A 22,336-nucleotide genomic window follows, 5' to 3' on the forward strand; every position below is an offset into this window, starting at 1 on the left:
TTCATTCATTCAGACAACAGCTTTGACGTAAAACTTTTCTTGTTTGTCTGTTTTGTTCTGTCAACTCAGGAAACATTAGCTCTCCATGAAATTTCAACAAGGGACAGTTTATCTTGGATGCTAATTTCTCTTATTACTCACTGCGAAGCGTGTATTAGATGAAGGCTGTCTTGAATTACCCTGTAAATCTCTACAACTGACTAACATCGGATAATCCCAAAGATAATAAATTTCAAAGTCTTTTATTGAAACTGGTGATTTTCCACCCTCATGATGAAATGGATTAAGAAAAAGAATGTTTTCTAAATGTCAGGAAGGGAGGTACCTGGATGAATCTTGTTAACAACGCATTTTGTCAATGCATCTTATATACGCTGTGCTTAAAAAAAAATCAGTGAAGCAGAAATGAGTATGTTCTAAGCTACAGGTGTCACTCTGAATAGGGATAAATATTGCCCTAAAGATTGGTACTGGCATTTGTTTGAACTATTTTCAGGGGTTCAGATACGAACAGCCAAATTAATGCAGCTTTAGGCTTTCTACTTTTCTTAATCAGACCTTCAGAGAGTCACCACTTAGCTTAAAAAATAAATTATAAATACTGAAAAATCATTGTCTGTATTGCAGGCCTTGAGTAGCAGTGTGCAAATATACAGAACTTTGCAGAAACCTTTGTAAAAAAAACCCCAGAGATGCTGTTACAGCTATGGATTTAGCCTCATGGGTTTTGCATACAGTGTGACTCGATGAGTTTCCAAACCTGAATCTATTTGTCCTAAAAACTAATAGCTGAATTGCAAACCCACCGAATTCTGAAATGTTCAACACAGATTCCAAACCTGAAATGTATGGCTTAAATTCAATTATAATTGGGGAAAAAATTTGAAGAAGTTTGTTTTCAAAAAAATTAAGGTAATGGACCAGAACAAGAAGTTGGTTGTTTTCTGAAATCTATATCCCTAGCCAGCAAAACCTATGGTAGGGGGATAAAGACTAGCAGATCCTTTCTACAAGTCGAACTGGTGATCCTGGAGCCTTCCCCTGCTACTGCAGAAGCAGCTCAAGGGAAATGGGCATCAGACACTGACAGTGTGATGTGCACCAAAAGGGAACAGTGAATTTCTGGATGTGTAGGTTCAGGCCTTATGTCAAGCAGTAAGGCAGATAATATCCCTGGAGGCACAATGAAAGCGTACCAGAGACACACAAAAAAAGTATCAATAATAGAAAAGGAGAGGCAGACAAGTGAAAATAAATGATTAAGGGAATGGACTGACATATATCAGTTGAGACTTAACTATGCTTTGGCAAAGTGACAGGAAAGTGAGCACACGATAACCATGCTCAAATGAGAGCAAGGGATGATGGAAGCATGGGACTGCTACAGGAAATTTGGCTAAATTATGCTAATGGTTAGTGGTGGACATGTAATTAGGTTAGAGAGCAGCTATATTTAAAAAGGAGAATTCCTGCCTGGTTTTAACGGATATTTTGAAATGGAGAAGCCCATACTGCTATTCCTGAGGTTTACCCAAAAGCTTATTTTTCAAAAGAAAAAATCCAATGACTTCGGTAACAATTAGGCTCAAGTTGGAGAGTTGGAGAAAGCTTTCTGCAGACATCCCCTCTGAAATTTCAAAATACAAACCACATGTTTTATACATACATAAATATATTTATAATTATTATAAATAAACAGTTTCAGGTTACCTGGCAAAAAACTGGTGGCCATAAAATATGACTGTATTAGAACTATCTAAACACCCATTTGCTTATGGTTTTTGGCAGACACAAGTCATTGAGAGAAGGAATAATACTTGTGAAAATGAAGTAGAAGCTCTTATTTAGCTTATTTTAACAGAAAATTGTTTGCACCTTTTGTAATGGCTCTCTCTATATGACCAGCACTGCATGAAGTTAACTGGATTTCAGCTGAGGATTTTCACAGCTCAGACCCTGTTCAATATCCTATTCCTTTCTCTATTTTTTTTTTTTTTAAAAAAAAAAAAAACCACATTGTGGCATATTCGCAACTAAGTAATTAATTTATTTACTTTGTAAGGCAGGCAGAGTTTCCTAAAAGGTGTGCTCTAACCTCTACTACTCTTCATACTCTTTTTCCTGACCTCACTGGAGCCCCAGTGCAGAGTGGAGAGGACGACTACTTCTTCTCAGAAGAGAGATATATCCTAATGTTAAGTACAAACATTATAGATGCAAACCTACTTTTGGTGCAGACTGGAAACAAATCACACAGCCTCAGTGTTAACAATGGCCTTTCAGTATGTCTGATAAAGCAGTAACTTCCTTTTCTTTAAAAAAACCTCTCTTCTTGTTTGCTGCCTCATTTACAGCTAACAATAATAGAATCAGGCTCAGAAATTAAAAGAAAAAGTTTAATCACTGATCATTTTGCTATCTCTCCCAAGCAAATAACAAAAGTCCACAACCTTTTAACCTTTTCCATCCTATTTGCTGATTACTTATTTTGTAATTAACCCATTATGCATCTGTCATTGTGTTTTAAATTAAATCACTTTAATTGCTACTAAGTAGGGTTTATTTAGCTCCTGGTATGGTTGTATAGGGTCATGAGTGGAGAGCTGTTGAACCATTCTGAGTTACAGGTGGCTCTCTGCAAAACTGCAGAAGTTGCTGAAGACAAGGAAGAGTTAAGCTGCTTTCCCTAGGTGATTTGATTTCAATGTCTAATGGCGTATTTCTAATGGAGAAAAGTTTACTGCAAATATGGGAGGGCATTTTTTTATTCCTTCTGTATAGATCACGTTGGGCATTATTTTGTTTCTTGAAATAATGTTTCATGAAGGAATAATTATGCTAGTAGTTCTAGAAAATGCCTAACACCACGCTTGTTTTGCTGTATAGTAAAACTGTGAAATGCAACACAGCTTTATACTAACAGCTGAACTTCAAATAAAGAGAAGATCTAACACATGGGAAACAGGGAGCTTTAAGTATGGGGCTAACAGTCAACACACTTTAATATCTTCATATAAACCACCATAAATACTGAGGATAGACATAAAAGATTTTGTTGTCTGCAGCACAGCTCCCTTCTTCCACATGCGTGGCCTGACTCGCTTCACCGACCCTGCAGAAAATACCCACTTTTTTGCAGGGGGTTAGGGAGGGGAATCAGCCCTGCGAGGCAGCGGGCACCGCGGCTGGCACGAGGCAAGGGCCAGGAGCCCACAGCTGCAAGGAGGGAAGGGGAGGGAGATGAGGTTCACCCTGCCCCGTGAAATGGCACCCTGGAGGAACACAGGACGGGGTCATGCCTTCTATAAAAAACCAGGGTATTTATGATTCTGTGGATTGAATTTACTTTTTAATTGTTAAAATAATTTCTGAAGGTTTCTGAAACACCTTTGAAGATTGTAAGTCTTGCACTGGGGGGAAAAAAGCCTAAAGACAACACAATTCATTGTAACATTTTTTTTGTATTCAGATCCTTAGGCACTGAAGAAAGGCACTAAAAAGTGCTTGCTGTATGTTCTAGAGAATGGCACTATGAATTGTTAAGGTCAGGCTTCCCTTTAGTACTAAATAAAGTCAAGAATCTAGTACTGATGAGACATGAGAATGTATTTCCAACAAAAAGTTACCTAAGCATAACTATGGGTCAAATGAACAATAAAGAAAGTCCACACATGAAATCTAACAGATTTAGCAAGCTGAACTTCCCACATAGACTTTGTTCTGCAAATTCTTTAACAATACTAAAATCCAAGATTAGCCTAGATGTTAAATATTTCCTTCCCTGCTCTTACCAGAAAAAAAGTAAGTGTATGAAAGTATAGGAGGTTACAGAGCACACCTTAATAAGCCTTTCCAAAAGACGGTCTTTGTGTCCAGTGAGGAAGCTGTAATTAACTTTTGAAGCTTGCTACGTCATCTATGCATTTTTACCTTTGGCTGTGGGCTACCGAGACATGGGACATGGCTGGAAGATTCTGGTGCAGCATTTTCTTGCTGCCAGTTTTCAACCGCTGACTTCATCCTGATGCCTTCCTCGCTGATCCGAGTGACTGCACACATCCACAGGCAGTGTGCCTGAGGGTGCTCACCTTGCCACCCCCCGTCTTCCCACCACACTTCAGCAGCCTACCCCACCTCTGCATTCACTTTGCTAGCACTGCCAGTGTGGGGCAAGGCTTACAGGTGAGGAGGAAGAAGATGAGGGACAGCAGAATGATGCAAAGGAGAATGGGAGACATAGTGGTGACTTTTAAATGTTGAATGAGGAGCCTCTAGATGGCCTTCTAGGGACAGCACAGCCTGTCAGAGAGAAGCCATCAAAAGCTCAATAAATAGATAAATCTTTTATATAGAGAGGAAGGATACGACCAGAAAGTTTACATTTGCTTTGAAAAGTTGGAAAAGGGGTAAAGATGCAGCAGTGGAACTGAATTAAGGTTCAGAAAGATATCCCTAACAGCTGTATTCTGACTGTGCTTTGATATTATATGACCCATCTTAATATGACCCATATGTGACCTGTCTTAAGATGATGAAGCTCTGAGCAGGTGTTTGAGAAGTTTAGACCGACAGTGAAAACCAAACCACTGAAAGATGCAGCCAGCTTTGAGGGTGGCCTGCGCGTAGGTGCGCAGAGACAGGTCCGTGCTGGAGACAACATACAACCAGCCCAAGCCTCCGGGAGAATGGCAGGGAAAAAAACAAGCAGGGGAAATTCAATTGTCAAGCCCTGTTCTGCACCGCCTGCTTTGGCTGGGGGGTGCACGTTGGACAACTTCAGCTCTTTGGTTTTCCCTGGTTTGCCAGTTGTTTGCTTGGCACCCTCAGATCTTTCCAATTTCACCATTGCGTCCATTCAGCCCCTAACAGAGGTGAAATATTTGGGACCTAAGGCACGTATTTATCAAAGCAGTAACATGAGGGGTTGTGAGAGGGCAGAGGGAGGTCAGTATGGAAGCAGCATCCTCCCTAAGCAAAACTCTGGTATGAGCAGACACACGTTCTCCAGAGAGCGCACGCAAAAATTACATGGGGGAATCCTATCCACCCCCTTTATTAAGTTCATTAAACTCTCAACACTATACTGCTTCGTGATGGCTATGTGGCCTAGTTAGCACCAGGGTATCAATCTGAATTTCTTTGCTCTCCTGAGTTAGTGGGATGGACCAGGCTTTTCTTTAAAACATAATTCTCTCCTCTTTCCCTTCTCCTCCTTTGCAAATTTGCCAGTTTTCCAGTTAATCTCTCTCGCTGTTCTAGTTTCTGATTTTGTTTGTGTGAATGTGTAACTGGAAAACTGGATGCTGCATTTTATTCCTGAGGATATCAGATCTGGGGGTTCCAGTACCAAATGCCAAAGCCACGGCCCTAATGACTCAGTCTTTGCCTGGTGCTCCTGTGTGTCTGCCACCTGAAGAGCATATCCTTGAGGAACAGAGCTGCAAGGAGAGGCAATCCCCATTCACAGAAAGCTTTGTTTTAAGACACTCATCACAGATGACTTCAAAGGTTAGCAGGAAGATACCGAACCTGAGCTGGTAGGGAGCCCCAGGGGCAAGACAGAGATAAAACGGGGTGTGCACCCAGGGGTGCCCCATAGTGGATAGATTCAAAGAATTGCAAAGTTTTCAGTTCTAAAGCTCTATGTAAATGCACTGCACTAGAAAGGGATGGAAGACACAAACAGGAGGATTTTCCAAGTCAAGTTACCAGATAAGTTCTCTCTGCTTACCTCAGGAAAAACTGCCCTGAAAATTCAGACAAGAAAGAAACTAAAGAGAGCCGAGAGGAGCCACAAGCAAAATGACTCCCAAACACAAGATGAGACACAAATTGCTACTTTTTCAGTGGATTTCATTCATCCATTTCACATCATATCTTTTTAATTAATATGCAGTTTGATTTTAGCCAGACGCTCAGAGAGTTTTTATGCCACTTGCATCAATCAGGAGTAGCAGAGTGGGATGTCATCTCTGCATTTGTGATACTGAGACTTTCCATGATTTATCTCAGCAGCATCGCAAGGATACTGAAAAGGACAATGGAAATACATGATCTTACAAGTGATATTCCACATACTTCCCACCAGGCTTATCTGGAAATGTGCTAAAAAAGCATCAGAGACATTCTTTTCCTGTTGCTTTCCATAGTGTCTTGAGCAGTAAAATATTAAGTGTCAAAAGTGACACACCAATCTAAATTAAGGATGTAGCCATCTTCCCATCCAGTGATGGGAAGGAGCTAATCTATTACAGCAATTTTAGAATTAATAAATTTCGTAAGTATTAATATATGGATCTAATCTACATTCAATTTTATCCAAATTACCTTGTGCTGAAAGAACAAGTTCTGTGTAACGACGAGAAACAAACGAAGCTCACAGAAAAATAATTAGAGCTGGGAGTTGCAACGGGAATTGGAGTCAGCACTGCCTCATGTTCTGTGTTGAAAATTTATTCTTACAGTAACCCAGCTTCCTCATCCATAAGGTGGAGATGATAATACTTACTTCAGTTCCAACAGTATGCCAGTAAGATCTACAGATAAGCCATCAGAATTGCTATTATTAATATTATATATGCTTGGCATGCATTTTTTACTACAAACCAATTTTATAGACTGCATTTTTGGTCTACTCTCAGTGTTTTGGGGATGACTTTTTTAGACTTCAGAAAAAGTTGTTCTCAATTTATTTACTACATTTAGGCATATTCTTTGCCATTGTCTTTAATTTTATTTTACAGCTTATTAGTTTTATGGCATTTTGTTCTCTGTATGATGTGGGAACACAGTAGCGCAATGATTCAACAAACACCCGTTTTACCAACCAGCCAGATTTAACAGGCTATTTCTTGTTGTATCCTATAAACACAGTGAGCAGCCAATCTGATATTTAATGATGCAAACCATAAGCAGAGGTAGTGTTTTGTGCCAAGATACAATATGTGGAGATTGCAAAAGCTCACAGTGAAATTTCTGTGGAAAAAATAATACAGCATGGAGGTTTCTGAGTTATTTTTTTCTGCAAATTAAAACTAAGTATCTTTATCATGAATAGCAGCTAGATCAATTAGAAAACCCCCAAAGATATTGACAGAATGAGAGAACACCTCATATAGTCCATGGAAGGCATTTGCAACCAACTGTGCTTTTTATGGGAAAAGTTTATCAGAACAGGATTCCCAGATTTATTTTCATCTTCTGCCATCCACTAACTTTGGTCAGAACGATAAAGCAGTTTGCTTATAAGGGAAGCACAAAATGTACTAGCTTCTAAAGAGGGCTTATTTTTTTAGTATCTGTGAAGTTGTTGAAGAATCTTACATAAGAAGTTATTTATAATGACTTAAAATTAGAATTTCCTTTGAGGTATCCTAACCAAATTACAGAAAAAAAAGATTTGTGAAACGGGATGAGGTAGGTTTTAAAACCAGCTTCTTGTTATTAAAAAAACCATCTTTGTAGATCTCTCAAAAGTGAGACTGGTATACTACTAGGATTTTCTGAACAGGCACAAAAACTGCAGCTTTATAGTTCAGGGTACAGTGGACTATAAAGTGCTGGCCTTGCTCATATACAGACAATAAAATGAAACAAAAACAAGTCTTAAAAATTCAGAATGAAAAAGCGGAGTTGCTGGTAATGACCTGACTCTCAGTTCCTGAGTGCTTGAAGCTGACAGTACTGGATCACTGGAAATGCTTTAGTAACACAGACATCTCTTCTCTCCTGAACAAACTGACATCACTATAATCCATCAATTTTCTGGAATTCACAACCACGCTGGGCTTTATTTCTGCGCTATTGTGGTCAACAGTCATAGCCAAAATACATGTCTCTCTTCCAGTTCTCCTTTTAAAAATCATATATTCTTTTAATACATTTTAGATGTACTTCTTCATTTTGGTTTTATTCATCCTTACTCTTTTTTTGTAGAAGAATGGGCTACAATTCATGAAAATTGTGCGCAGCTGTAGAAATAAATATTCTGTTTGATCCTCCAGGACAGATTTAAGGTGTCATTGTCAGCTTTAGGATATCTGTCTGTATTAGTCATCCTGCCAGCATTAAGATAGTCAGAGAAAAGATAAGGGTCTGCTGGAAGGCCCACTGAAGCAGAGAGAGTCTTTCGACTGACGTCAGCTATTTTGTACCACGTTCCTCTAGCACAGATTAGGACAAAAAGAAGAGCTTCTCATGCCAAATTCTGTACTTACTTTTTCACGTGCATTCATTTTTATTGAACAGGCTCAATGAAGTCTACTGGGACCATTATTCCTGCAACCTTTATACAACTTTTACCTTACTTTATGCAGTCTGTCTGGGCGAGGGGCCAGGCCTTCTTATTTTACAAAGAAAAGCCTTTTCCTCTGTCTGTCTGAGTTTATTCCTTCACTTCACCCTCTTATTTATGGTACTTCTTTTACCAGGTTCAAAGAGGTTGGTCCTTTGCTGGACATCCACCCTTTGGAAGCAATAACACTGGCAATGAGATGGCTTTTTTGAAAATCAGGCCCAAAACATTTGCCCCCGGGGAACACATCATTTAGGGATGTCACCTTTAGGGACAGAAGGGTCTGCCTGCTGAGTGCTGGAGCCCCGCTCCCCTTTGACATCTTGCCAGCTTGGCTGGCACCTGCCATCTTCATGTGAGCCCCTGCCCTCGGCCGCAGGTCACCCGGCTGCCGGCAGTGCTCCAGCCACCGCGCTCCTGCGGCCGTGCCCAGCGCCGCTTTCTGTCCAACACTGGAAACTCCCTCGAGGACCTCAGATGTCGATCCCCACCCGCCCGTGGAGTCGGGGTGGGCTTCTCGACCCCCGAGGAAGACGCCAAGCAGGCCGAGTGCCGCTGCCAATGCAGCTAACAGAAGCGATGGATAGCTGGATTTCAGTGATGGTGAACGGGAGCTCGGCGACAAGCGGCTGAGTGTCACAGATGAAGGAAGCGGGGGGCAGAAGACCTGCTGGGGACCCCAACCCTGCAGGACCTGTCATGTCACCTAAGGCCAGGATTACCTAGGCAATGGTGGCTGAAAAACCAAGCTGGGATGAACATGGAAAAGGCACGATCAAGGCAGGGAAAGCAACTAAGGGTGGGTTGTTTACTTGGGAGGAGACTGGAGTGGAGGAAAAAAGCACAAGGGCAGCAAAAAGGAGGGTCCAAACATGGGGAAAGGCATAATAGCAGATGCAGATGGTAACTAGGACTGCTTGGGGGTATCTGTCAAGTGGCCATACCCCTGACTACGGCAGCAGTTGGCCTAAATCAGACCAACCAAGCTCGCCCGTCGCTCTGAGCACACCGTGCGCGCTGACTGGCCGGCGCGGTCCGGACCGGGGGGGATGGCGCACGGGGGAACAGCTGAGCTGGATGGATGGAGCATCCAGTGTTGCTGTGGTGGTGCCCGTGCCAGGCCTGAGAGCGTCAGCCTCTTCCCAACCTCCTCCTCCTCACACGCACACCTGCAGAAGGAAACCTTCTCTACCAACACAGCGGCATCTCCCCAAACTCACTTCAGCTAAACCGGTAAGAGGCAGCGGCACTTTTTCATTGGCATAGCTTCATACATATTAGGGGCTTTGCCAGGATAATTTCACTGGCTGGGAAGGGATGCTTATTTTTATGTCTCTACACAACATATGTATGCTGGCAAAATCACCCGAAGTCACTTCACTGCTTGCCTAGTCCCAAAGAAGGAGTTAACGCCTTCAAATTCAGTGAGCAGCAGAGCGGGTAATGAAACTGAATTACCCATATTTCTTCAGAAAAATACTACATGGAACTATTGCATTCTTACATCGAAAGCATGATTTTTGTAACAATAGGGACTAGGTGAGAACAGAAGTCTCCTCTTTTCAAATTGTTTTTTCTACTGGCACTTTTCTAAAATAACCCTTAGATCTTTCTTCAGTTAGTTTCACATAGACACAGTTTTCCTTGTAAGTATTACTGTCTTTAGATACTGCAGAAATTATGCTTAAAAAGAGTATGTACAGATATACGAATCCAGACACCCACACTCAGAGTGTAAACTAATGATGATGATGGGTGAAGTAACTAAGGCTTAATTTTCCAGCAGACACATGTGCTGCCTTCAGGTGCCATCTACACTTCTGAAGTTCGCTTCTGATATGAAGTGAGATAGCAGAAAGTAAAAAGAATTAATCTATGAGAGTCAATATCCTCAAAAAAAAAAAAAAAAAAAAAAAAAAAAGAAGGAAGTCCTACAACTCTTAACTGGAGATAGACAAAAAGGGGTTTGCTCATTGAGGAGAAGACTTAAAATCCAGAGACCAGCCTGCAGAAAGAAATCTGACTGGCTCCACTGGCTCCACACCAAGACATCTACAGTAGATATAAACCCAGAAACTTCATATTGCCTCTTACTCACTCCAAGGTTTTTAAACGAAAACCTGTTCCATTTTCTCAGAGGCAATGACTGAATCTCCACTGAACAGCACCTCCTGCATTCATGGCACATTTACAACTGAGCAAAGCACCGTTCAATGCTACAAATGCAAACAGTCGCACAAAGCAGCCTAACACTGGAGAACCCAGGCACTCCTAGGAAGAATCTGGGATTTGGGATGTTAGCCATTGCCAGCATTTTTCTTGCGAGGTTTAGCAGCCCACTAGAATATTTAACAGAGCCATACATTCTTTTTTAATGCTCTCTCATGAAGAGGGGTATTTTATACATAGTGCATTTTTGTATAGGAATATGATTTTAAGCTACTAAAGAAAAAACTCTAGTTGGGATTTGTGCATCACTGAAATTTCCAATAGTTTGGATGTTGATCAACCTAGGTGCAGTGTCAAAAATCACATTTACAAGCTAAATAGCATCAAATAACCTGTATGCTTTTTTTGTTGTTACTGCACTGTAGGGAAAACTTCTGACATGCAGGTAAAACAATTTTGTTTTTTAATTATAAAACATTGAATCCCCAACATATTTAAAAATAATAAAATCAGATGGAAAGAACTCGCACTGATTTAATTTAAAAAAAAAAAAAAAAGATGAATATGCGGGTGAATGCCTTTCCATAATTCTTTGGCAGCGGTAATCACAGCTCTCCAGGTTTTTGATCTGAAACTCTGATTTTATTTGAGTCCCAGACATAACATTTGGTAGCTGCACACAGGAATGATCACAAGTGAAGCTCCTCTCTACAGTGATTGTCAGTTCCCTATTTCAGATGGTTTGGATGAAGATGAGATTCCCAACTGAAATAATTTGACTTTGCAAAGGAAAAAACCTGACAAGCAGTCTGATCCTGAATCATAGCCTGATCCTGTTCCCATTTAACTCAAGAGAACTTCTACCCACTGCTTATATTCTTCCACGGAAAAGCAGAGATAGCTCAAGGCAGCAGGCATGGTAGGCAGCAGCCTAGAGCAGAAAGCTGCCTACACCACCCAGGAGAAGATGGAGCGTGGTGCTCGTTTGCAACTCCACAGCCCTTTCCAGTACACCGTCTCACAACTCATAGGCACTGACTGAGACCAAGGGCTTCAGCTGAAATTTTACCAGGCTATGAGTTCACATCGTTTACAAGTCTCAGCTGCTCTGGAACTGGATAGCTGATTTCTGAAATATTCTTCCATCTTACAAATTTGTATTACCACGTATTTTACCTCCTGAAGAAATTTATGCTTCTGCGTATTCACCAAATAAACCCTCACTTGATGCCGGGGAATAATTTTTCTCTCCATATTCTTTCACAGCTGATGGATATTTTGTTTTGCTTTGTTCTGTTTTTTTTAAATCCATGTAAAACAACTCCAGGCTGATTTCAGTTCCACACTGCACAGATTTCTCCCAGAAGAGACTGACATCTTTCTTTCTGTGGTTTCAGGGAATATTTAAATATTTTATAATAAAAAGAAGAACGGCTTCAGCAGGGGTACTGAGAGACCCCCACTGTGGCCAGTGCTACCTACCTAGCAAGGAGACGCAGAGCCGGAGATCAAATCAAAGATGAGAGACAGGAATAGGAAAGCCTCAGCGCTGCAAACCCAATCTGTTGTGCACAGGGCATTCCCTCCTGCTTTCGGGAGACAGGGATGGATCTGACTTGCCTGGCTCCAGAAGTGTGCGCTGCCAGCCCAAACTCACCAGCTTAGGGGTGGGACTTCGCTTCCACTCCTCTCCAAGGCATCTCGCACTATGGGCAGCTGGAGCGGGTTCACGTATACGTGCCATAAGGAACCTTGAGAACTAAGCCTGAAAAAACCTTCAGGTGCCAAGAAATAGGTGTCGCAAAGCAAAACCTTCATTCATTTACCCACAAAGGACTCCTGTACAGTACTTAGCATTTTGATCTCCAAAACAAAGTCACTGGTCCCTCAAGCGTGCAGGTGCTCAGCTCCTTCAGGGAACATAGGAGAAAGCCCATATTCAGTTTGTCAGTCTTCTTTCATGCCCCCCTTCATATAGACTTATAAGGTTTCATCCTTCTGGTTTTCCTTAAGAGTCAGGAAATATAAAGAAATCAGTGGGTGTTTTTAAGCACTTTAGTTGCCAAAGTATGACTTGAATGATTATAATATGTGATTCAACTCAAATGAGTTTCTCTGTGTCCTCACCATTTCAAGATTACCCAGAAGATTACACTCCTTACAGCTGTTTGTATCGCCAAATCAGAAACTTCAAATGAAAATCTGGTATCTGCAAATTCTCAGACAGAAACCATAGCAAGTGTCATTAGCTTTCCAAACAATAGCATGTAGAAAAGAATTTCACCAATACGGGGGGAAAACTTATCAGGAATCCACTGATCAGAAGACATTGGAATTACTATAATTTAATTTTTTGTGATGATAATTTCTTGTTAAAAAACAAGGGGGATGTTAAAGATGTCATAAAAGTACTGTCAGGGACTTTAACTAAGAAAAAGTATCCTTGCATGTTGCCAGGAGAACCAGGAATGTTTTTAGAGTGGAGCATATTCTGATCCGTTTTCCCCACGGGAAATTTTACCCAAAATAAAGTCAATGGCAGATTCCCTCTTTAGGGCTTCAGTCTTTGAGCAATGGTCAGTCCACAACCACTTACATGAATTCTAACTTGCAAACATAAACCTGAAGTTTTTGCCTATTTCTGTAGCTGGTTGCAAAGGATTTTCCATTTCAGAATAATGCTACATCACTGAGTATGTGCTAACTCTCGCACTCCTCTATATTGCTATTACAAGTCAGTCTGCTGGTAAGGAAATCTGGGTTCGTTAATCTTGCCAATACTCTGCACTGTGTCATGCGCTGCTCATTAGGAACCACGGGCAACCAGACTGTCTCAGCTGATCAGTTATAAAAGTCACAGGAGCCTTTCCCATCTCACTGGTAATAAAGACACGAAGTCTGCCACTATCACAATTCTCTTTAGTAGAAGAAAAGCAGCAAGTGCCAATTAAATAAGGTGCCACGGTAGGCTGTACAGCAAACAGCATTCAGAATGAACGTTGGAGTGTGAAGGACGGAAAGCTTGCTTCCTCTTTCCAAGAAACATAGCAGAAAGTTAAACAGCAAATAACCTCTCTGATATAGTGCAATCTGCGTGTATTTTCCCAATTTGTGCATAGCCTTGAAACATCCTTAAGCCTTGCGTTAAGAACTTAATTGCAGCTTTCAACGGGTCTTTAGCATTTTGACAAGTCTGAAGTTCATTCTTTCAATGCAGGCATCAGCTCCAGTTCAGCAGTGGATTTACTCTGTCCATCCATACAGACACACTAGCGGGGTGGGTACTGCTGTAATTCATGAGCAGGGTTTGCAGTAAGTGCAGGTGAAGAAGCACTGCAGGGCAGACAAGGTTGAAAGGGTTTTCATCTTACAGGGCTTTATATAAACTCTGGTATACTAGAGGTTGCCTGTTGGGACTACTACAGCATGTCTTGCATGAGAAAAGGTAAACACCTCACTAGGTGGGACTAAGAGAGATTTGCTAGCTGGTGCACGTGCCTTGTAAATCCAGGCCCATGTATGCTAGCTTCAAATGCCACACCTACCCTAAGCAACCTCTTCTGTTGCTCATCTCTCCCTTTAATTAGAGTCTTTTTCCCAGTACAGAGCTCTCTTACTGTAAGTTCAACTCCCAGTGTCCTGCAATATGCACAAGCGATGCTGGCTTTCCCTCTTCCCCACAGCTAACTTCTTTACATTTCATGAGAACTATTATCATGGTCTTCCCAATCATCTTTTTGCAAAGCTAAGCAGCCGTGCTTCACTAAACCCATAAACTGAACTCAGGCTTCCTACGCTTTTGATACTTCTTGTTACTCTCGTCTAGACTCTCTCCTGTTGCTCGTTATCTCTCCTTCAATCCAAAACTGGAGCGGGTACGCCACCTGGGACCTCAGCAGGACAACGGAGTTACATACATATTTTTCGGTCATCACTTAGGGCAACCTACACAATAACTATTCCAGGCTATTTCCTCTGCAGCAAGTCTGCCTGAAGTTTAAATTAAGCTATGTAGAGACCACACTGAAAGAGGAATAGAAGTGTCCCGTTTTGTAGCTCACCCGGGGTAGCTACTCAGTCTCAAATTTTTAGCTGACATTTTTCCAAATTAATGTTGTCAGTATGTGCACATACACAAGCGTATGCGTTCCCGCATTTCAGACCTGATGTCTGGATCTATCCTGCATAAGACGGTTAAACTTTCAACAGTTCTGCATGTTAGTGACAGCTACCAAAGACAGAAGGAGAATGTCTGTCAAAATTTCTGAAAATAAAACTTAGCTTTGCAAGACCATCTTTTTCAGCTATCTGGAAGCTATCTAGATTTATTTTTATTATTGTAATGAACAATTTTATTATTGTAAAGGATTAGATGTCATTATTTTTCATCTAAGAATATATTTAAATGATGTATTAAATGTTATTTTATGGGACTAATCAACACCAATTTTCATTCACAGTGCAGAAAAGGTCAGTATGCAAATCCAATATGCTAAAAATGGATCCGCTCTGAGTAATGCCCAATCAAGTTAATGAAACTACATCCTGAAGACAAAGTTTAGCTTTTTGTTTTACCTCTGATATTTTGAATCTGTTCTACAGCCTAACGCTTGATTCAAAATGTCAGGGAGAAAAATAAGAAATTAAGTAATGCAGAAATAACATTTTCTTTCATTATGCACAATCTATTTATACCGTGGCAATCTCTGCATTACTTTTTCCATGAAAAAAACATAGTGATTATCAAAGTTTATTCTGCTTTTCTTCAACTTCAATCTTATTCTGTTTAAATTGGAGTATATAGTAAATTGTAAAATTACTTATTGCTTTTATATATATATATATATAAAATGAACATTAGAACATTAGCATAACCTATCCTTTTTTTTTTATCGGAAGCAATAATAATCTTTTAAGCTATTTGAATGCAACTACATAATTCTGAAGACCAGTCTGGTCTGTATGACCTCAAACGTTTTGTAGGTGACAAAGAATTTTGCAAATTGTTTTTTGTTAGAAATTAAGAACTTTTAACATCATATAAAACCATAAGCAAAATGATCCAAACACCAACGACCTCATGAACACAAGATTAGAATATTTTTCTTCTATTAAATATCTGAAGTCTTCAGACGGATGGGGAGAGGAAAGTGGAAATCATTAAGTGCAGTACGCGTACCACACTTAATGTGCAAGTTTGTAACTAAGAGAACAACTGGAATATATACAAAATAAGTAACAGTTCTAGTACCTGCAAAGTACTTATGGCGAACAGGTTAATTTTACATATTTATGGGCATGGTACTGGTGCTTAATAGCTACAGGCACAAGTTTTGCCAAGTAAAATTGCTCAGCAATAAACACAAGATTTGATAGGGATAACAGTTGTATGCACATACATCTGAATACACCCATTCAAAAAGTCCTTTGAGATTAACACATCCTGGAATAAAGCATAATGGAAGACAGGCATGGTACATAACTTTCCCCAGCTGAACTATCCTTATTTATTAAGGAGGGCTTCTGTTCAGCATAAAGCTACCCACATTTGTAATTCTTCCCAGCACGGGATTTCATACAGATAGGGCTTTACTCATTTTATTTTTCACATGCGCTCTTCATATTTTTCTTTCTTAATTACCAGTAGGATTAACTGCTAGATCCTTCCATCAGTGTTACAATATTGATAGGCATGAATACTGGAAAACCAGAAAGGATTAACATTCAGAGTCTATCTTCATTTGTTCCTCAGTATTACAGAGCTTCTAGATCATGTCAGAAGAGATGCATATAAGGGTGGAAAATATGTGCTCTGACACTACAGACATGAAAATTTCACAGGTCAGAACAAAGATAGCATCACTTGGATGCAGTCCTATGTAGAGTGAAACATGGAGAATAAGGCATTTTTCTCTGACTGCTTCCTAAAAGTTCCCAATGTTTGGCTTTGACATCCGATGGGCATTCAGCTGTTATCTTTATAAAAGCATCTATTAAACACTAGCACTTTCTTCTTAAGTGGTCACAAGTCCACTATGATTGCAGTTCTTCTCCTTTTAAAAATACTAACATTTACTGTCACTGAATTTCCTCTGCTATCTGATTACACAGTTACACTTAATACTGTCAGATTCTACAACACTTCTCAGTTGACTCTAGCACTGTTAGCAGGCTTTATTACTTCAATTTTAACCCCCTTTTCCATATGTTGAACCACCCAGATGCTTGGACTGATGCCTGTGGGACTCCGTTGGTGACTTCCCTTCATTGTAAAACTTGACCATTCACTCCCCGTTGCTTCCTAACTTTTAACCTGCTATTAATTCATGACAGGAGTTTCCCTTTCGTTGCATGGCAGCTTTAATTCTTTATAAGCCTTCAGGAAAGAACCCTATTGAAAACTTTTTGAAAGCCAAGTAGATTATAACTGGATCACGTTTTTGCCCCAAATCACTGCCTCCCTTGGAGAACTGGGCAGACTTGTGAATTTTGACCTCTCCCTGTTAAAGCCAGGCTGCTTAGCCTGCACAATGAACAACACAATCCTAAATTATAACTGACTCCCTGTTCTGATTCATTCCATGCTGCAGTGCTAAACTCTAGCTGTGGCTTGATAGCACTCATCATCCTGGTCAGTTCTTGATGCACATGTGACAGAATTTGGCTGTCAGAAAACGAACGGTTATGCATTACAGAAAAAAAAAAAAAAACTGTACAAGACCATTATTTCCCATATCCATTTTTTCTTTCCTTCTTTCTCCAATGCAATAAAAATGAATGGAGGTGTGGGAGAGAGGAGAAAACTCTAAGAAAGTTACCTTTTCCATTTTGAGAGTTCACTGCAAAGGAAACCAACAAGCCTAATACCAATGGAGTAGCCCAAATTGAGGGTTTCCAAGCTCATAGGTGACTTCAAAGCTTCAGGGGACAGAGGAGGCAGACATTTCCCATGCAATTTCCTAAGGTTTATTTAAAGAAGGTTTACAGGAGTGGCAAATCCACTCCACCATCTCCTCCTCTGCCCTGTACCTTCTGCCTGTTGGATGGCTTTCACCCAGCTCGAAAGGGATACCAAAGTGTGAAAAACCTGCGGAGTCCGGGAAGCGCCATGGCAAGGCAGGGGCTGGATTCGGGGCAAGAGAGGCAGTGGTGCCTCCCCCGAGCGGGAAGCCGGGAGGAGTGGAGCACTCCTCGGCAGCGGCGAGGAGGAGGAGGAGGACGAGGAGGACGAGGACGAGGATGAGGACGAGGAGGAGGAGGAGGAGGAGGAGGAGGAGGAGGAGGAGGAGGAAGAGGAGGACGAGGAGGAGGAAGAGGAAGAGGAAGAGGAAGAGGAAGAGGAAGAGGAAGAGGAAGAGGAAGAGGAAGACGAGGACGAGGACGACGAGGACGAGGAGGAAGAGGAGGAGGACAAGGAGGAGGAGGACGAGGACGAGGAGGAAGAGGAGGAGGACAAGGAGAAGGACGAGGAGGAGGAGGATGACGAGGAGGAGGATGAGGAGGACGAGGAGGAGACTGCAGCAGCACCCAGCCTGGGGTCACCCGCAGCACAGCGAGGAGGGAACGGGGTGTAGTGCTCTGTTCGGTGGGTTTGTGCATAGTTTCTCCCCACACCTGACAAACATCCTTCCTACTGATGTTGTCTCTGTTGCTGATGTCTCATTAGTCAAAGTTTCAAGAGAACCCGGTTTGGGGAACCAGGGGCATGCACCCCCTGGACCTGCAGCCCCTCAGAGCAGCTGAAACGTCAGTGGAGCCGGGGACCCCAGGATGTCCAGGCACAGCCGAGGGGTGCAGGGCCACTGGCTCCCGGCAGCCGGGGAGCACGTCCTACCCACTGCCAACAGCAGGCACCTCACCACAGAGCCGTCTGTCAGGAGTGAAAACAGGGTCATTGGGGAGCTCTCCCATGGGTCTAGCACAGCCTTATCTAACCCAAGAGGTTTTGAATTGAACTTTTCATTCAGAAAACTGTAGTTTTCCACTTAAAATTTCATTGTGATGCTCCGCTAACAGCTCCAACGTATTTCACTTCACGCTCTCGCACAGCAATAAAGCGCTTTTGTCACAGTGTGACACCAGAGCAGTAGGTATAGGCTGATGATTTAATACCGTGCTTTTACTGTCATGTCTAAAGAATTTTGGCTGGCTGGTAAAGCAGATATCAGACAAAGGCCAAAGTACAGTTATTCACACCCTGTTTTATGGTTCGGTTTTTCTCATGTTATGACATGAGATGCAAGAAACATGGCACAAAGGGTTTTATCTGCTAGAACAGAGAAATGCAGCATTCCTAACACAGAAGAAAAATCCACGGTGATATTCCCATAAGTATTACAGCATTTATCTTTTGAGATACTTATAACTATTTGAATATATTCATAGATACAGATATATGTATAGACACACAGAGAAAAAAACCTTATGTTTAATTCTAGGTAACACTTGCAACATACAATATGCAACTAGGATGTCCTTTTAAAAGTGATTGTATTGTTACAGATTCGTGTTTCTCCAAACAAATTATAAACAAATCAGCAAGTGCTTGCTAGAAGGGGTATTTTTTCCTGGATTTATGATTATAATTTTACAAAATAATTCTAATGGGTCACTCTTGGTAAAAATACTTGAAAGCAGGAATATAAGAGCCACAGTCACCTTTCCTAAAGATGTTTTCCAAGCAAAATCCAGGTTCCAGGTCCCTGGATTCTAATGCTGGCAGCCAGTTACTTTTCCTGTAACAGTCTGAACAAGATCCCAAATTTGAAAAAATAACAAGCTCTAAGAATATTCAGGTCTATAAATGCACGTTCCACCAGAACTTTCACTCTAAAGTAACCTTCTTCAATTGTATATACATTTTTCAAGAAAGTGAAGGCAAGGTCTGAGCAAGTCGAAGAGCAAAATTGGAAGTGGGAGGAGGGAAAAGCTCCACAAATTAAACTATTATACACTGCAGAATTTGGCATAGACCCACAAATAGGTAGGTCAGAAAACAAAAACACATGAAAGAGTTGAAAAGTGAAACAATGTAGGTTTTAAGAGCCAAGATTAATCATCTCTCTTTCCTTTGAAAAAGAGCATTCCAAAAAAGCATCACCAAAATGCAAGTAAGACGCCACAATAAAAAGATGTATTATGTACCAACAAATACTTAGTGTTTGAAGAGACATCACAAAAACTGCACCACAGCCTTGAAAAAGATATTTAATCCTACAGACAATCCTTATTTTAACTGGGTACAAAGAAAAGTGGCTTAGATGTCACTTTCTCTATGTTCAGTTCACAAAAATAGGTATTTGCCTTTTTTTTTTTTTCTGCTAGTAAAAAATCCAGAAGAAATGGGGATTTGCTCTCTTTGTACATCAATGTATATCTTTGCTATGTTAACCTAAAAGAATTTTTCATCCTGTATCTTTGAGCTTCACAAATAGCTATCAGAGACAAATATCACAGATAAAAAACAAACCTGGTTCAGAAAGAGCAGAGAGTTAACTTTTCACTTTCCAAATCACAAAATATTAAATACTGAAACATTCTCTGAAATGCTAACATTTAATTCTTTAAATAGCATCCTCAGAGGCTTCACAACTCTCACTTAATTTGAGGGTAATAGGTTACAGCAACTTTTATTGCTGCACTGGACCTAATACTTTTTTTGTGTGCTTTTGTTATGCCAAATTTGCCTAAGTGCATATGAATAAGTTGGGGGGGGAGTGGGTTGTTTGGTTTTGTTTTTGTTTTTAAGAATGTGTATACATTTAAATGAATGCTTCTGCTTTCTGCTTTGGTTTTCAACGAGCAGCATTTCTGACCATGCGGCGTCTTGCTATTGTTCCTGTCCGTACCCACCACATCTGCTCCACAGAACTTCCCCAATTTATTTTTTTTTTCCCCATAAATCACATTGTATTCTGTATGCAAACCTTACACAGAACTGAAAAGAATTTAATGAAAAGTCCTCAACAGCCCATCACCGAGCCCTGCTCCGCGTGTGAGAAGGTGGCAGTGATCTGACGCTGGCCGGGCTCTGTGTTTGCCTCCCCCTGCCTTGTGCTGGCAGAGGAGAGCCCACCAGAAAACTGCTGGCTTCTCTCTTCCAAAAAGCTCTCTAAATGCCACATCTTGAAAAGCACGAAGAGGAAACATACATTTAGAAACTGTTCCACTGGCTGCAGCATAGCTTGCAAAGCAGCAACGGAGAAAAAGAAAAGAGGACTCACCAAGAGACATCCTGACGTAGGGAGAACAGTTTGGGTAGCAACCCTCAACAGTCTGGAAGTTAATACTCTGCTTCTCCCCTCTTTTCCTTTCTCAGTCCCCCCCACTCCTAATTTCCCCATTTAAGGGAGAAAATAACAAGGCAGAAGACGCCAAGAGACTTTCATGACATAAACAATAAGGCCTTCCTGTGCCAACATTTCCTTTAAAAATACTTGCCAATAAAACTCCTGGAGGCCAGCAAGAGAAAGAAATGCCGAAACAGCCATGACATGAACTTGGCATATTTTCTGACTCACTCACTTCCCTTGAGACAATCCCTCCAAGAGAATGCTGAAGGATAATGGGAAAAGAAAATTTCTTCCAGCGAGAAGGACTTCAGCTGCCCGTGCTATACAAGAAAACTGCCAATTAACTTTATTTCTGTTTACCTACAGCCTCGCTCACGCAGCCACCTCCGCTGCCATGTTTCCTGACTCACACACTCATGTTTGCACATTCATCTTGTAATCCTGATGTCTGAGAAAGGCAAGAAGACTTTAAAAAATAAAATAAATAAGTCCTGAGAATCTCTGACTCCAAATAATCTCTGAACAGGAGAGAGAGTGATCAGTAATTAATAAAGGGTAGCCAAACACTCGCCTGCTTCGTGTATTAAATCCAAATTTCCTTTTTCCTTATCCCTGCTATTTATACTTCATTTATAATTTTTTAGTGCCAGACACACTAGTATATAAAACATTAAGGATACTCATCTATCCTGTGTATCTGTAATGACAGATTGTGAAGATTGTCTTGTCAATCCACCTCACTTTGAGTAATACAATGTTTTCAAAACTAGATGGCACGTTAGGAACCAGAAATCACAGTCTCTTTGGAGATCGGCATCTCGCACGCACAAACACGCATCCACGCCCTCCCTGCCCGCCGGGATACGGCCGTCCCCTGCCCGGAGCCCCTCGCGGGCAGGAGCACGGGGGTTCAGCTGCCTCCTCTCCTCCGCGCCTCCACCGTGGCCGCCGGTGTGGGGCCCTCGGCGGGAGGCCGGGGCCCGGCTCCCGAGGGAGAGGATGGCAGGAGGAAGGCCAAGGCCGTGCTGATGCCCGGGGCCAGGCGGCTGCTCCCCCGCCGCGGGGCCAAGCAGCTCCCGCCGGCCCGAGGGGCCCAGGCCCGGACCCCCGGCCAGGCTTTGCTGCAGGGCTGCCACGCTGCCGCCCTCCCGGCCCAGGCAGCAAAGCCCCATCCTGCTCGACGACGGAGCGAGCAGGAACGTCCGCTGGTTCGCAGGGGCTGCTCGGCTGCCGGCCTCAGCCTCGCGGAGCGGGGGCACCACCGCTTCCCTCCCCACGCACTCGCCCGGGGGGGCCGTGCAAGGGTCTGTCCGTCCTTCTGCACCAACCTCGCACCCCGCCACCGCGTCAGCTCGTGCTCACGCTTCGTTCCTGAGAAGGCAGCGACGCTGCCAAGTGCTCCCCGCTCGGCTAAGGGCTGTTAGTGCTGCTGGGGTTTCTCTGGTTTTGCACTCGACTCCTTAGATTAGCATCAGGGCATCACATATCAAAATAACCACTAGTGAGGATTTGCTGGCCTGCTCAGAGTGAGGGTTCACCATACCTACAGCTGCATAATTTTTCCATAACGTAGTCTGATATT

The 22,336-nt window shown here is 41.9% G+C and overlaps 1 protein-coding gene across 6 annotated transcripts in view; it reads right to left on the reverse strand.

The window, feature by feature from the left end:
* Positions 1–22,336, reverse strand: part of THRB (thyroid hormone receptor beta) — a 170,438-nt gene that overhangs the window by 55,564 nt on the left and 92,538 nt on the right. The window contains exon 1 of one of the 6 annotated variants that reach the window (XM_042806417.1): positions 20,686–20,745. The exons of the other annotated variants lie outside the window; for them this stretch is intronic. The gene's annotated coding sequence lies outside the window, so the exon portion shown is untranslated. Of the gene's footprint in view, positions 1–20,685; positions 20,746–22,336 lie in introns of those variants that run through there. 6 annotated transcript variants of the gene reach the window in all.

This window comes from Tyto alba, unplaced genomic scaffold (genome assembly GCF_018691265.1).
Source record: "Tyto alba isolate M040663 unplaced genomic scaffold, T.alba_DEE_v4.0 Super-Scaffold_46, whole genome shotgun sequence".
Taxonomy (NCBI): domain Eukaryota; kingdom Metazoa; phylum Chordata; class Aves; order Strigiformes; family Tytonidae; genus Tyto; species Tyto alba.